Here is a 17,244-nt window from a genome sequence, read left to right as displayed (position 1 = left end):
TGGTAACTTCCCATAACTTGAAGTTTGAACCAGTCTGAGATTTGAATGTATTATATATTTTCACTAAACATAATGAAGAGTAACCAAAAGTGTGGGGAATTAGTGTCATTGAACCCCTTAATTTTCAATGACTGGCACAACTAAACTTTTTTTGTATGTGTGTGTGTGTGTTTTTTTTTTATAAATAAAGTTTTTTTTTTCTCATATCACTTCTTTAAAAACCTCTCTCTCTCACTTTACACAACCTTTATAGAAATGTATAAAGCAATTTTACTCCAGGTGTGGGAGCTTCTTTGAACATCCCATGCTTTGCTCAGTGAGTCATCATCACAAGTAATCCCTTTTCCTTGATACCTCATTGCTATTTTTTTTTTTCATGTCCTGATATCTTAACCAAGGGTGCCTCTAGGGTCAGGGACTCAGCTGCATTCCATGTAGTTTAGTAATCAAAGCTGATGTCATTAACCCACATAATCCCTGATCTGGGCCAAAGGGAAAACCGAAGATTTTTGTATTGCTAAACGGTTATCCTAAGGCTTCATGTTAAAAGTAAAGATGCTTTTGAAAAAAATAATGGCATCAACTGCACCACCTGCTTAGCAAGATTAAATCAACTTTATTAAAAGAGTTTTGTTTACAACCATGTATCAAATTTCTGTTTCATTAATCACAAAGTAAAGATTACATATTTTGAAATGTTTTGTTTATAACCATATAAAAAGAGTTTTGTTTATAACCATGTATCAATTATAACCATGTATCAAATTTCTGTTTCATTAATCACAAAGTAAAGATTACATATTTTGAAATGGTGCCTATATTTTTTGTAGCTATAAATAAAATTCTTATATCCAAGTCTATGTGTCTTTATATTTAGTTTTTTCGACTAAATGGTTATATTTTTGCAAACCCTCAAATTTGCTACTTCTGTGTGATAAAGTTACATCAATTTATAAACTTTATTTTTACTATAAAGAAGAAGCCAGAAAGGGGAGGGACCATTTTAATCAGGTGAAGTCTGGTTGCTAATGTAGCAGATAAGCATTAGTTCAGTTATGTTTGATTAAATATGAGTAGAAGAAATTGTCTCAGACATACAGTTCATCAATTGTTTGTATATTTATATATTACAGAGGATATGTTTCTCTTTTGAAAATGAACACTAATAAAAGGTATAATGAAATATTAATTAGAGAAACTAAGCATCAGTTTCTGACTAATTGATGAGTGGGAGAAATTGTCTCAGTCAGGCAATGTTCATCAAGGACATGCTTATTTATATATTAGAGAGGATATGCTTTTCCCTTTTTTAAATCAATACACGAATTGTAAATAGAGCTCACTCATTTTCGCTTTCTCTGTTGTAATTTCTTAGTTTTCCAGATTTTGTTTATTTTCCAAACACTGGCAGGGTTTAATTTCAAATTAATACTTTTATTGATAAAGACAATGTATAGATTAAAATTAAAAACTGTTGTGTAACATTTGTTTATCACTTCAAATTTTCTGAAAAATTGAAAAAAGTAATATATTTTTATGGCTGTACTAACAAAGGGGGGGACTTCCACAACTATGGAACCTGGGCCAAATTGAAAATATAAAAAAGAGATTAAAATTCATGATTGATATTTCTAAGTTCCACCAAAATGGAAGGGATCGGTGTAGTACATTCTGTCAAGAGGCCGCAAAATTAAGGATAAAGTATAATATAGTCAAATAGAAATGAAAGAGACTAATTAGTTAACAAATATTTTATTGATTTCCTCCCCCATTTTGGGGATTTATATGTCGTGTATTTTATTCATTTTCTCCCTTATGGAGAGAAAAAATTTTAAATATAAGTTTTTATTTATTTATTTATTTATTTAATTTGTTTTTTTTTTCTAGTGACTCAAGAATATAAATGGAATATCAACGTCATTTTTTTTCCTGGTGCGAAGTAGAGATGCGACAATGCATTAGCATATCGGTCAGCGGCCACTTTAACAATTTTTTTCAGCCGATTTTTACCGATTAATCCGCGAAAAGATGCCACGAAGTGCCCACGGTAACATTCGTACACATATATGATCAATAAAGACTGGGATGCCTCGAAAAATTATATTTCTTCTAAGGCTGCCGCGAATTGAAAAAGTTTGGGAACACCTGCGCTATGGGATAGAATCGAAACCAAAAGTGAAACTTTTCGGAAAACGATGGTCCGCGTTTCTATTCCCTAGTTTTGAATATATGAAAAAGAAAAAAAGCTACATTTTGATTTAAAAATGTAGATTTCACATGTTAAGAGCATCTGTTAAATAAGTGGAGACAAAACCAGAAAGTTAGAAAATTTGAAGAGAATGATGAAATTTTTTCAACAAACACTACCTTTATGTTGGTATGATGAATATGATTTTTGAGACTTTGATACTAATTTATATACCTGAAATTATTTTCGTTAGTAAATATTGGGCAAAATTTGACTATATTTAAAATTAAGCTGCCCAGCCACCAGAAAAAATGTCAATGCTTTATTGAAGGTATTTAATAAACTCCCTTTCATAATAATCGAAGCTTTCTTTTTTATTACTAATTTAAAATGGAAATATTTTCTTAGTTACTCCGTAAAATTACACATACAAATGTCTATGTATGCAGGCAGTCGAGGAGGGGGGCGGGGGAGGGAATAACAGTTGCAATTTGGCCTTGAGCTCACAGATTGGTCCTCTAAACGAGATGCCTGTTCAAAATTTTGTTTTGCGATTTTTTTTCTTTTTTTTTTTTTAACTACGGGATTTTAGGAGTTTACTAACGAAAATTTTTTCTAGCATTTCATTTGCATTGGGCTGCAAAAAAACAAAGAAATAAATGCACCAAAAAAAAAAAAAAAAACTGATCTGATTAAAACAAAAAAATTATCTTCGTACTGAAATGAGAAATTTATATTAAACAAAGTATAGAATAAGCAAATTTGCTATCCATTGCAAATTTTATTAAGGAACGGCTCCAGATGGGGACGGGTACCCCCCCCCCCCATTTGAGCTCAAGAAGAGCAATATGTGACACGACCCCTCCCCCCCTTTCTGAATAACCCCCTCTAAAAGCAGAAGTTGGATCCGCTCTTGATTTATCCACTTAGATTTGCACTTTATTCGAGCACTTTATTATGTAAGCATGTATGTGAGTTTGTAGCAATGTGTCTTTTGTCCCAAAGGCCCGCCATTTCAAATTTTCTGGAATGGAGGGAGGGAGATAATGTCCCCAGAAACTTACATTATAAGTGCTCGAATCAGTCAGATTGTGCGCAATGCATTTAATTAAAAAAAAAAAAAAAACACCAAATTCGTACAAAAATGCCCAATTTCAGAAACATTTCAAAAATCCAGGGGGAAAGGACAATTGAATCCCTGATCACCCATATGACGGGCATGGTTGTATGTGTTGGGGGGGGGGGGGGTTCATGGGACAGAACTGCGCTGCCATTAAAATTTTCTTTACAGGTATTTTGGTTTCGTTCTTGGGGGGGGGGGGGTATCTCACTCTTGGAAGGAAAGGGCACCCCTGCAGATCATGGAAAAAACTTTGCGGTTGATTTTTTTTCGGGGGGTTGAGGAGTATTTAAAGGAGTCTTTTCTCTTTCATTTATGGTGTCTCTTTTGGGGGGGGGGGGACTTTGTACAGATAGCTCCAATGAGTTATTAGAGTCCCTGTATGAAAAGTTTATGACCCTATATGACTCTACCATAAGTGTATTAATCAACTAACATATAACCAAATTTCACGGTGAAGTTATAATAAAACAAGTAACTGCATTTAAACTATGTAACTGTTTGTTTGTTTGTTTCTTATTAGTGCTTGCTTTTCAAACGTGGTACAATTCGATTTTTTAAAAATAATTTTTCATATTTGCCTTTTTTTATGTGACATTAAAAATATTTTTAAATTAATTAAAACGAATTGGATGAATAAAACACAATTTAGGAATGGTTCTTAAGTGCAATTATAAACTAATATATTTAAATCATTAAAAATAAAAAATTGTTTTTATTAAATGTTTTTTTTTCTTAACTGTACACCATTAATGAAGTAACTTAACTTGATCCGTAACGATTGTATCAAAAGAATTGCTTCATTTTGCTTATCGCCAAATAGGGCGATAAACAAAAGAATCTAGCAACCTTTTTCAAATATGGCGGCTGGATTTAGCTGTATTTAACGGACGGTTAAGGCTGTTGTCCCAAGAGATTGGCGCCAAGGGAAAATCAATCTACTCCCGTAATCAAAATCAACAGCAAATAGCCTCCCGATCTTTGTTGCATACGACGTGATTTTCAGTCTAGAATGGATTGAGATAATATTGTAGAAAAATTTTGCGTTTTTATAATTTAAATTAATTTTAAATGAAAATCTCGCTTGGCGACGGTTTCAGAATAGCAACCATACACGCACTAAAAACTGAGCAACTTAGCTTCCTACTACAAATCCTGTAATACTATTGGGAAAAAAAACATTCATCGATGATTCATAAGACTTTGAGGGTCTTAATAATAATTTTTAAAGTTCATTTTAATCAATTTTTATATTTTAAAGTGTGGATGTTTTAAAAACTTGTTCAATCTACGGACATTTAGTTCCAACTTCCTCATGCAGATGTCGCTGAAGTAAGAAATCTGAAAAATACCAATGTCTGGCATTTTTCCTAATTAACTCTACCATAAATCACTTCAGCTTTCTCCCCTTTTTCCCAATGCGAGCCACTTGCGAGTTCCTCCTTTCTTCATAGTCTGATAACGATGTTTCCCGAGGGCCCAAGGAATCGACACCCCATCGAGAAGGGGTTGAATGCGTTCCTTTTGCTAATTTCAGCTTTTCACTGAGGCATTTCGCAATTTTTGATTTTGTCGGTCTGTATTTTGTTGTTGTGAATGCCATTCTCTAATAAAATGAAAAAAAAAAAAAATAATAATAATAATAATAATAAAAGCGATTTTTTGGCTATTTTGAAACGAAAAACATTTATATATATTTTTTTATTTTTATTTATGAGATAAATGAAAAATCATAGTGTATTCGACTATGTGTGAGCAAAAATTTTTATTTTACCTACATCTGTCACGTTTGCTGTAATTGTATAGTTTGGTTGGAAGTTACCGGTTTATTAACGACTGCTTCGGTTTAGTCACTTAATAAAGAGAATTTCTTCTCTGGAAAAAGCAGGCTCCATCAAATATCTGTTGTTCGATCGACACTCAGAATAATTTCTGAAATTTCAACTTTTCATCATAGTTTTCCTAAATATTCTTGACTTAATATCTCAATAAGAAATAGTATATGATTTACACAAACATCGTATATGGGCCATAAAAGAGAAAAACGAAAGGTGAAAAAATGTGCAGACCAAATCCAAGAAGCTTTCCTGTTTTGAAAGTTTTAGGGTTGTGACTATTTTTCAAAAAAATGAGGAATCTCATTTCAATAATGGTTTGGAAAAGAATTTGATACTGTTAAATTTATTCTTGTCTTCCTTTTCATTTTCTTTTTGATTTCCCCTCATGCAAATTGATCATTAACTTAATTTCATCTAAATATTTAACATTTATGACTCCTTTTTGCTCAGTATTTCCGTAATAATTACCTACACAGCACATAACAGTAAATTTTAGTGGGGGGGGGGGGGCTTTTCATATGTAGTCAAAACTTACAAGAGACTAAATAGTCATCTGCAATGGTACGGAAAGGCTAGGAGGAAGTAATTTATTTCTGCGATCGAGGTATTTTTATCTGAAGTTATTACTTTCAAATTAAATCAATCAAATATAGATTACTTTGTTCCAGGAAGGTTTCACTCAACTGGAATTGATAATTCCTCAAATGGATGGTATTCGAGGAACTCTGCAGTTTATGCAGTCAATATGCATCACAGCTCGCAAGATGAATATATACTTATCATACAAAGCGGAAAATGTTTCACTCAACTGGAATTGATAATTAAACAATTCTCGAAATTCATTCTCTTAGAAACGGTTTATTGGATATAAAGTAAATATAAAATCAAAAACATATTTCACTTATTATTGAAAATTTTATATATGCACTTTGATGACTAATGATACAATGAAAAATGTGGCGGTGACTATAAATAAATATTCATACACGAAATAATAGGCTACATTTTGTTGATGTGCGCCTAAAATCGATTGTACACGAGGAACTCTGCAGTTTATGCAGTCAATATGCATCACAGCTCACAAGATGAATATATAAATATCATACAAAGCGAAAATGTTTCATTCAACTCGAATTGATAGTTAAATAATTCTCGAAATTCATTTTTTTTTCAATAAAGAAACGGTACATCCGATATAAAGTAAATATAAAATCAGAAACATAATTAACTTAATATTGACATTTTTTTACATGCAATTTGATGACTAATGATAATGAATAAAGTTGCGGTGATTATAAATAAACATTCATACTCGAAATAAATTGCTACATTTTGCTGAGGAGCGCCTCAAATCGATTGTACACGAGGAACTCTGCAGTTTATGCAGTCAATATGCATCACAGCTCACAAGATGAATATATACATATCATTACAAAGCGAAAATGTTTCACTCAACTGGAATTGATAGTTAAATAATTCTCGAAATTCATTTTCTTCAATAAAGAAACGGTGCATCCGTTATAAAGTAAATATAAAATCAGAAACATAATTAACTTGATATTGAAATTTTTTACATGCAATTTGATGACTAATGATAATGAATAAAGTTGCGGTGATTACAAATAAACATTCATACTCGAAATAAATTGCTACATTTTGCTGAGGAGCGCCTCAGAAGGATTGTACACGAGGAACTCTGCAGTTTATGCAGTCAATATGCATCACTGCTCACAAGATGAATATATACATATCATTACAAAGCGAAAATGTTTCACTCAACTGGAATTGATAGTTAAATAATTCTCGAAATTCATTTTCTTCAATAAAGAAACGGTGCATCCGTTATAAAGTAAATATAAAATCAGAAACATAACTTAATATTGACATTTTTTTACAAGCAATTCGACGACTAATGATAATGCATAAAGTTGCGGTGATTATAAATAAACATTCATACTCGAAATAAATTGCTACATTTTGCTGAGGAGCGCCTCAGAGGGATTGTATACGAGGAACTCTGCAGTTTATGCAGTCAATATGCATCACAGCTCACAAGATGAATATATACATATCATTACAAAGCGAAAATGTTTCACTCAACTGGAATTGATAGTTAAATAATTCTCGAAATTCATTTTCTTCAATAAAGAAACGGTGCATCCGTTATAAAGTAAATATAAAATCAGAAACATAATTAACTTAATATTGACATTTTTTTACAAGCAATTCGACGACTAATGATAATGCATAAAGTTGCGGTGATTATAAATAAACATTCATACTCGAAATAAATTGCTACATTTTGCTGAGGAGCGCCTCAGAGGGATTGTATACGAGGAACTCTGCAGTTTATGCAGTCAATATGCATCACAGCTCACAAGATGAATATATACATATCATTACAAAGCGAAAATGTTTCACTCAACTGGAATTGATAGTTAAATAATTCTCGAAATTCATTTTCTTCAATAAAGAAACGGTGCATCCGTTATAAAGTAAATATAAAATCAGAAACATAATTAACTTGATATTGACATTTTTTACATGCAATTTGATGACTAATGATAATGAATAAAGTTGCGGTGATTACAAATAAACATTCATACTCGAAATAAATTGCTACATTTTGCTGAGGAGCGCCTCAGAAGGATTGTACACGAGGAACTCTGCAGTTTATGCAGTCAATATGCATCACAGCTCACAAGATGAATATATACATATCATTACAAAGCGAAAATGTTTCACTCAACTGGAATTGATAGTTAAATAATTCTCGAAATTCATTTTCTTCAATAAAGAAACGGTATATCCGATATCAAGTAAATATAAAATCAGAAACATAATTAACTTAATATTGACATTTTTTTACAAGCAATTCGATCACAGACTAATGATAATGGAATAAAGTTGCGGTGATTATAAATAAACATTCATACTCGAAATAAATTGCTACATTTTGCTGAGGAGCGCCTCAGAGGGATTGTATACGAGGAACTCTGCAGTTTATGCAGTCAATATGCATCACAGCTCACAAGATGAATATATACATATCATTACAAAGCGAAAATGTTTCACTCAACTGGAATTGATAGTTAAATAATTCTCGAAATTCATTTTCTTCAATAAAGAAACGGTGCATCCGTTATAAAGTAAATATAAAATCAGAAACATAATTAACTTAATATTGACATTTTTTTACAAATAAACATTCATACTCGCAATTTTGCGACGCCTCACTCTGCAGTTTATGCAGTCAATATGCATCACAGCTCACAAGATGAATATATACATATCATTACAAAGCGAAAATGTGGAATTGATAGTTAAATAATTCTCGAAATTCATTTTCTTCAATAAAGAAACGGTGCATCCGTTATAAAGTAAATATAAAATGAGAAACATAATTAACTTAATATTGACATTTTTTTACAAGCAATTCGACGACTAATGATAATGCATAAAGTTGCGGTGATTATAAATAAACATTCATACTCGAAATAAATTGCTACATTTTGCTGAGGAGCGCCTCAGAGGGATTGTATACGAGGAACTCTGCAGTTTATGCAGTCAATATGCATCACAGCTCACAAGATGAATATATACATATCATTACAAAGCGAAAATGTTTCACTCAACTGGAATTGATAGTTAAATAATTCTCGAAATTCATTTTCTTCAATAAAGAAACGGTGCATCCGATATAAAGTAAATATAAAATCAGAAACATAATTAACTTGATATTGACATTTTTTACATGCAATTTGATGACTAATGATAATGAATAAAGTTGCGGTGATTACAAATAAACATTCATACTCGAAATAAATTGCTACATTTTGCTGAGGAGCGCCTCAGAAGGATTGTACACGAGGAACTCTGCAGTTTATGCAGTCAATATGCATCACAGCTCACAAGATGAATATATACATATCATTACAAAGCGAAAATGTTTCACTCAACTGGAATTGATAGTTAAATAATTCTCGAAATTCATTTTCTTCAATAAAGAAACGGTGCATCCGTTATAAAGTAAATATAAAATCAGAAACATAATTAACTTAATATTGACATTTTTTTACAAGCAATTCGACGACTAATGATAATGCATAAAGTTGCGGTGATTATAAATAAACATTCATACTCGAAATAAATTGCTACATTTTGCTGAGGAGCGCCTCAGAGGGATTGTATACGAGGAACTCTGCAGTTTATGCAGTCAATATGCATCACAGCTCACAAGATGAATATATACATATCATTACAAAGCGAAAATGTTTCACTCAACTGGAATTGATAGTTAAATAATTCTCGAAATTCATTTTCTTCAATAAAGAAACGGTATATCCGATATCAAGTAAATATAAAATCAGAAACATAATTAACTTAATATTGACATTTTTTTACATGCAATTTGATGACTAATGATAATGAATAAAGTTGCGGTGAATAAATAAACATTCATACACGAAATAATAGGCTACATTTTGTTGAATTTGTAACGAGGAACTCTGCAGTTTATGCAGTCAATATGCACACAGCTCACAAGATGAATATATACATATCATTACAAAGCGAAAATGCTTCACTCAACTGGAATTGATAGTTAAATAATTCTCGAAATTCATTTTCTTCAATAAAGAAACGGTAATCCGAATAAAGAAAATATAAAATCAGAAACATAATTAACTTAATATTGACATTTTTTTACAAGCAATTCGATGACTAATGATAATGAATAAAGTTGCGGTGATTATAAATAAACATTCATACTCGAAATAAATTGCTACATTTTGCTGAGGAGCGCCTCAGAGGGATTGTATACGAGGAACTCTGCAGTTTATGCAGTCAATATGCATCACAGCTCACAAGATGAATATATACATATCATTACAAAGCGAAAATGTTTCACTCAACTGGAATTGATAGTTAAATAATTCTCGAAATTCATTTTCTTCAATAAAGAAACGGTATATCCGATATCAAGTAAATATAAAATCAGAAACATAATTAACTTAATATTGACATTTTTTTACATGCAATTTGATGACTAATGATAATGAATAAAGTTGCGGTGACTATAAATAAATATTCATACACGAAATAATAGGCTACATTTTGTTGATGTGCGCCTAAAATCGATTGTACACGAGGAACTCTGCAGTTTATGCAGTCAATATGCATCACAGCTCACAAGATGAATATATACATATCATTACAAAGCGAAAATGCTTCACTCAACTGGAATTGATAGTTAAATAATTCTCGAAATTCATTTTCTTCAATAAAGAAACGGTGCATCCGTTATAAAGTAAATATAAAATCAGAAACATAATTAACTTAATATTGACATTTTTTTACAAGCAATTCGACGACTAATGATAATGCATAAAGTTGCGGTGATTATAAATAAACATTCATACTCGAAATAAATTGCTACATTTTGCTGAGGAGCGCCTCAGAGGGATTGTATACGAGGAACTCTGCAGTTTATGCAGTCAATATGCATCACAGCTCACAAGATGAATATATACATATCATTACAAAGCGAAAATGTTTCACTCAACTGGAATTGATAGTTAAATAATTCTCGAAATTCATTTTCTTCAATAAAGAAACGGTGCATCCGTTATAAAGTAAATATAAAATCAGAAACATAATTAACTTGATATTGACATTTTTTACATGCAATTTGATGACTAATGATAATGAATAAAGTTGCGGTGATTACAAATAAACATTCATACTCGAAATAAATTGCTACATTTTGCTGAGGAGCGCCTCAGAAGGATTGTACACGAGGAACTCTGCAGTTTATGCAGTCAATATGCATCACAGCTCACAAGATGAATATATACATATCATTACAAAGCGAAAATGTTTCACTCAACTGGAATTGATAGTTAAATAATTCTCGAAATTCATTTTCTTCAATAAAGAAACGGTGCATCCGTTATAAAGTAAATATAAAATGAGAAACATAATTAACTTAATATTGACATTTTTTTACAAGCAATTCGACGACTAATGATAATGCATAAAGTTGCGGTGATTATAAATAAACATTCATACTCGAAATAAATTGCTACATTTTGCTGAGGAGCGCCTCAGAGGGATTGTATACGAGGAACTCTGCAGTTTATGCAGTCAATATGCATCACAGCTCACAAGATGAATATATACATATCATTACAAAGCGAAAATGTTTCACTCAACTGGAATTGATAGTTAAATAATTCTCGAAATTCATTTTCTTCAATAAAGAAACGGTGCATCCGTTATAAAGTAAATATAAAATCAGAAACATAATTAACTTAATATTGACATTTTTTTACAAGCAATTCGATGACTAATGATAATGAATAAAGTTGCGGTGATTATAAATAAACATTCATACTCGAAATAAATTGCTACATTTTGCTGAGGAGCGCCTCAGAGGGATTGTATACGAGGAACTCTGCAGTTTATGCAGTCAATATGCATCACAGCTCACAAGATGAATATATACATATCATTACAAAGCGAAAATGTTTCACTCAACTGGAATTGATAGTTAAATAATTCTCGAAATTCATTTTCTTCAATAAAGAAACGGTATATCCGATATCAAGTAAATATAAAATCAGAAACATAATTAACTTAATATTGACATTTTTTTACATGCAATTTGATGACTAATGATAATGAATAAAGTTGCGGTGATTATAAATAAACATTCATACTCGAAATAATATTGCTACATTTTGCTGAGGAGCGCCTCAAATCGATTGTACACGAGGAACTCTGCAGTTTATGCAGTCAATATGCATCACAGCTCACAAGATGAATATATACATATCATTACAAAGCGAAAATGCTTCACTCAACTGGAATTGATAGTTAAATAATTCTCGAAATTCATTTTCTTCAATAAAGAAACGGTGCATCCGTTATAAAGAAAATATAAAATCAGAAACATAATTAACTTAATATTGACATTTTTTTACAAGCAATTCGATGACTAATGATAATGAATAAAGTTGCGGTGATTATAAATAAACATTCATACTCGAAATAAATTGCTACATTTTGCTGAGGAGCGCCTCAGAGGGATTGTATACGAGGAACTCTGCAGTTTATGCAGTCAATATGCATCACAGCTCACAAGATGAATATATACATATCATTACAAAGCGAAAATGTTTCACTCAACTGGAATTGATAGTTAAATAATTCTCGAAATTCATTTTCTTCAATAAAGAAACGGTATCCGTTATGATATTGACAACATGCAAACTGGAGTTGCGGTGATTATAAATAAACATTCATACTCGAAATAAATTGCTACATTTTGCTGAGGAGCGCCTCAGAGGGATTGTATACGAGGAACTCTGCAGTTTATGCAGTCAATATGCATCACAGCTCACAAGATGAATATATACATATCATTACAAAGCGAAAATGTTTCACTCAACTGGAATTGATAGTTAAATAATTCTCGAAATTCATTTTCTTCAATAAAGAAACGGTGCATCCGTTATAAAGTAAATATAAAATCAGAAACATAATTAACTTAATATTGACATTTTTTTACAAGCAATTTGATGACTAATGATAATGAATAAAGTTGCGGTGATTATAAATAAACATTCATACTCGAAATAAATTGCTACATTTTGCTGAGGAGCGCCTCAGAAGGATTGTACACGAGGAACTCTGCAGTTTATGCAGTCAATATGCATCACAGCTCACAAGATGAATATATACATATCATTACAAAGCGAAAATGTTTCACTCAACTGGAATTGATAGTTAAATAATTCTCGAAATTCATTTTCTTCAATAAAGAAACGGTGCATCCGTTATAAAGTAAATATAAAATCAGAAACATAATTAACTTAATATTGACATTTTTTTACAAGCAATTCGACGACTAATGATAATGCATAAAGTTGCGGTGATTATAAATAAACATTCATACTCGAAATAAATTGCTACATTTTGCTGAGGAGCGCCTCAGAGGGATTGTATACGAGGAACTCTGCAGTTTATGCAGTCAATATGCATCACAGCTCACAAGATGAATATATACATATCATTACAAAGCGAAAATGTTTCACTCAACTGGAATTGATAGTTAAATAATTCTCGAAATTCATTTTCTTCAATAAAGAAACGGTGCATCCGTTATAAAGTAAATATAAAATCAGAAACATAATTAACTTGATATTGACATTTTTTACATGCAATTTGATGACTAATGATAATGAATAAAGTTGCGGTGATTACAAATAAACATTCATACTCGAAATAAATTGCTACATTTTGCTGAGGAGCGCCTCAGAAGGATTGTACACGAGGAACTCTGCAGTTTATGCAGTCAATATGCATCACAGCTATGCATCACAGCTCACAAGATGAATATATACATATCATTACAAAGCGAAAATGTTTCACTCAACTGGAATTGATAGTTAAATAATTCTCGAAATTCATTTTCTTCAATAAAGAAACGGTTCATTTTCATCCGTTATAAAGAAAATATAAAATCAGAAACATAATTAACTTAATATTGACATTTTTTTACAAGCAATTCGATGACTAATGATAATGAATAAAGTTGCGGTGATTATAAATAAACATTCATACTCGAAATAAATTGCTACATTTTGCTGAGGAGCGCCTCAGAGGGATTGTATACGAGGAACTCTGCAGTTTATGCAGTCAATATGCATCACAGCTCACAAGATGAATATATACATATCATTACAAAGCGAAAATGTTTCACTCAACTGGAATTGATAGTTAAATAATTCTCGAAATTCATTTTCTTCAATAAAGAAACGGTATATCCGATATCAAGTAAATATAAAATCAGAAACATAATTAACTTGATATTGACATTTTTTTACATGCAATTTGATGACTAATGATAATGAATAAAGTTGCGGTGATTACAAATAAACATTCATACTCGAAATAAATTGCTACATTTTGCTGAGGAGCGCCTCAGAAGGATTGTACACGAGGAACTCTGCAGTTTATGCAGTCAATATGCATCACAGCTCACAAGATGAATATATACATATCATTACAAAGCGAAAATGTTTCACTCAACTGGAATTGATAGTTAAATAATTCTCGAAATTCATTTTCTTCAATAAAGAAACGGTGCATCCGTTATAAAGTAAATATAAAATGAGAAACATAATTAACTTAATATTGACATTTTTTTACAAGCAATTCGACGACTAATGATAATGCATAAAGTTGCGGTGATTATAAATAAACATTCATACTCGAAATAAATTGCTACATTTTGCTGAGGAGCGCCTCAGAGGGATTGTATACGAGGAACTCTGCAGTTTATGCAGTCAATATGCATCACAGCTCACAAGATGAATATATACATATCATTACAAAGCGAAAATGTTTCACTCAACTGGAATTGATAGTTAAATAATTCTCGAAATTCATTTTCTTCAATAAAGAAACGGTGCATCCGTTATAAAGTAAATATAAAATCAGAAACATAATTAACTTGATATTGACATTTTTTTACATGCAATTTGATGACTAATGATAATGAATAAAGTTGCGGTGATTACAAATAAACATTCATACTCGAAATAAATTGCTACATTTTGCTGAGGAGCGCCTCAGAAGGATTGTACACGAGGAACTCTGCAGTTTATGCAGTCAATATGCATCACAGCTCACAAGATGAATATATACATATCATTACAAAGCGAAAATGTTTCACTCAACTGGAATTGATAGTTAAATAATTCTCGAAATTCATTTTCTTCAATAAAGAAACGGTACATCCGATATAAAGTAAATATAAAATCAGAAACATAATTAACTTAATATTGACATTTTTTTACATGCAATTTGATGACTAATGATAATGAATAAAGTTGCGGTGATTATAAATAAACATTCATACTCGAAATAAATTGCTACATTTTGCTGAGGAGCGCCTCAGAGGGATTGTATACGAGGAACTCTGCAGTTTATGCAGTCAATATGCATCACAGCTCACAAGATGAATATATACATATCATTACAAAGCGAAAATGTTTCACTCAACTGGAATTGATAGTTAAATAATTCTCGAAATTCATTTTCTTCAATAAAGAAACGGTGCATCCGATATAAAGTAAATATAAAATCAGAAACATAATTAACTTAATATTGACATTTTTTTACATGCAATTTGATGACTAATGATAATGAATAAAGTTGCGGTGACTATAAATAAACATTCATACACGAAATAAATTGCTACATTTTGTTGATGAGCGCCTCAAATCGATTGTACACGAGGAACTCTGCAGTTTATGCAGTCAATATGCACCACAGCTCACAAGATGAATATATACATATCATTACAAAGCGAAAATGCTTCACTCAACTGGAATTGATAGTTAAATAATTCTCGAAATTCATTTTCTTCAATAAAGAAACGGTGCATCCGTTATAAAGAAAATATAAAATCAGAAACATAATTAACTTAATATTGACATTTTTTTACAAGCAATTCGATGACTAATGATAATGAATAAAGTTGCGGTGATTATAAATAAACATTCATACTCGAAATAAATTGCTACATTTTGCTGAGGAGCGCCTCAGAAGGATTGTATACGAGGAACTCTGCAGTTTATGCAGTCAATATGCATCACAGCTCACAAGATGAATATATACATATCATTACAAAGCGAAAATGTTTCACTCAACTGGAATTGATAGTTAAATAATTCTCGAAATTCATTTTCTTCAATAAAGAAACGGTATATCCGATATCAAGTAAATATAAAATCAGAAACATAATTAACTTAATATTGACATTTTTTTACATGCAATTTGATGACTAATGATAATGAATAAAGTTGCGGTGATTATAAATAAACATTCATACTCGAAATAAATTGCTACATTTTGCTGAGGAGCGCCTCAAATCGATTGTACACGAGGAACTCTGCAGTTTATGCAGTCAATATGCATCACAGCTCACAAGATGAATATATACATATCATTACAAAGCGAAAATGTTTCACTCAACTGGAATTGATAGTTAAATAATTCTCGAAATTCATTTTCTTCAATAAAGAAACGGTGCATCCGTTATAAAGTAAATATAAAATCAGAAACATAATTAACTTAATATTGACATTTTTTTACAAGCAATTCGACGACTAATGATAATGCATAAAGTTGCGGTGATTATAAATAAACATTCATACTCGAAATAAATTGCTACATTTTGCTGAGGAGCGCCTCAGAGGGATTGTATACGAGGAACTCTGCAGTTTATGCAGTCAATATGCATCACAGCTCACAAGATGAATATATACATATCATTACAAAGCGAAAATGTTTCACTCAACTGGAATTGATAGTTAAATAATTCTCGAAATTCATTTTCTTCAATAAAGAAACGGTGCATCCGTTATAAAGTAAATATAAAATCAGAAACATAATTAACTTGATATTGACATTTTTTACATGCAATTTGATGACTAATGATAATGAATAAAGTTGCGGTGATTACAAATAAACATTCATACTCGAAATAAATTGCTACATTTTGCTGAGGAGCGCCTCAGAAGGATTGTACACGAGGAACTCTGCAGTTTATGCAGTCAATATGCATCACAGCTCACAAGATGAATATATACATATCATTACAAAGCGAAAATGTTTCACTCAACTGGAATTGATAGTTAAATAATTCTCGAAATTCATTTTCTTCAATAAAGAAACGGTGCATCCGATATAAAGAAAATATAAAATCAGAAACATAATTAACTTAATATTGACATTTTTTTACATGCAATTTGATGACTAATGATAATGAATAAAGTTGCGGTGATTATAAATAAACATTCATACACGAAATAAATTGGCTACATTTTGTTGATGAGCGCCTCAGAATCGATTGTACACGAGGAACTCTGCAGTTTATGCAGTCAATATGCATCACAGCTCACAAGATGAATATATACATATCATTACAAAGAGGAAAATGCTTCACTCAACTGGAATTGATAGTTAAATAATTCTCGAAATTCATTTTCTTCAATAAAGAAACGGTGCATCCGTTATAAAGAAAATAT

This window comes from Uloborus diversus, chromosome 3 (genome assembly GCF_026930045.1).
Source record: "Uloborus diversus isolate 005 chromosome 3, Udiv.v.3.1, whole genome shotgun sequence".
Taxonomy (NCBI): domain Eukaryota; kingdom Metazoa; phylum Arthropoda; class Arachnida; order Araneae; family Uloboridae; genus Uloborus; species Uloborus diversus.
Note: the sequence above shows the minus strand (reverse complement) of the source record.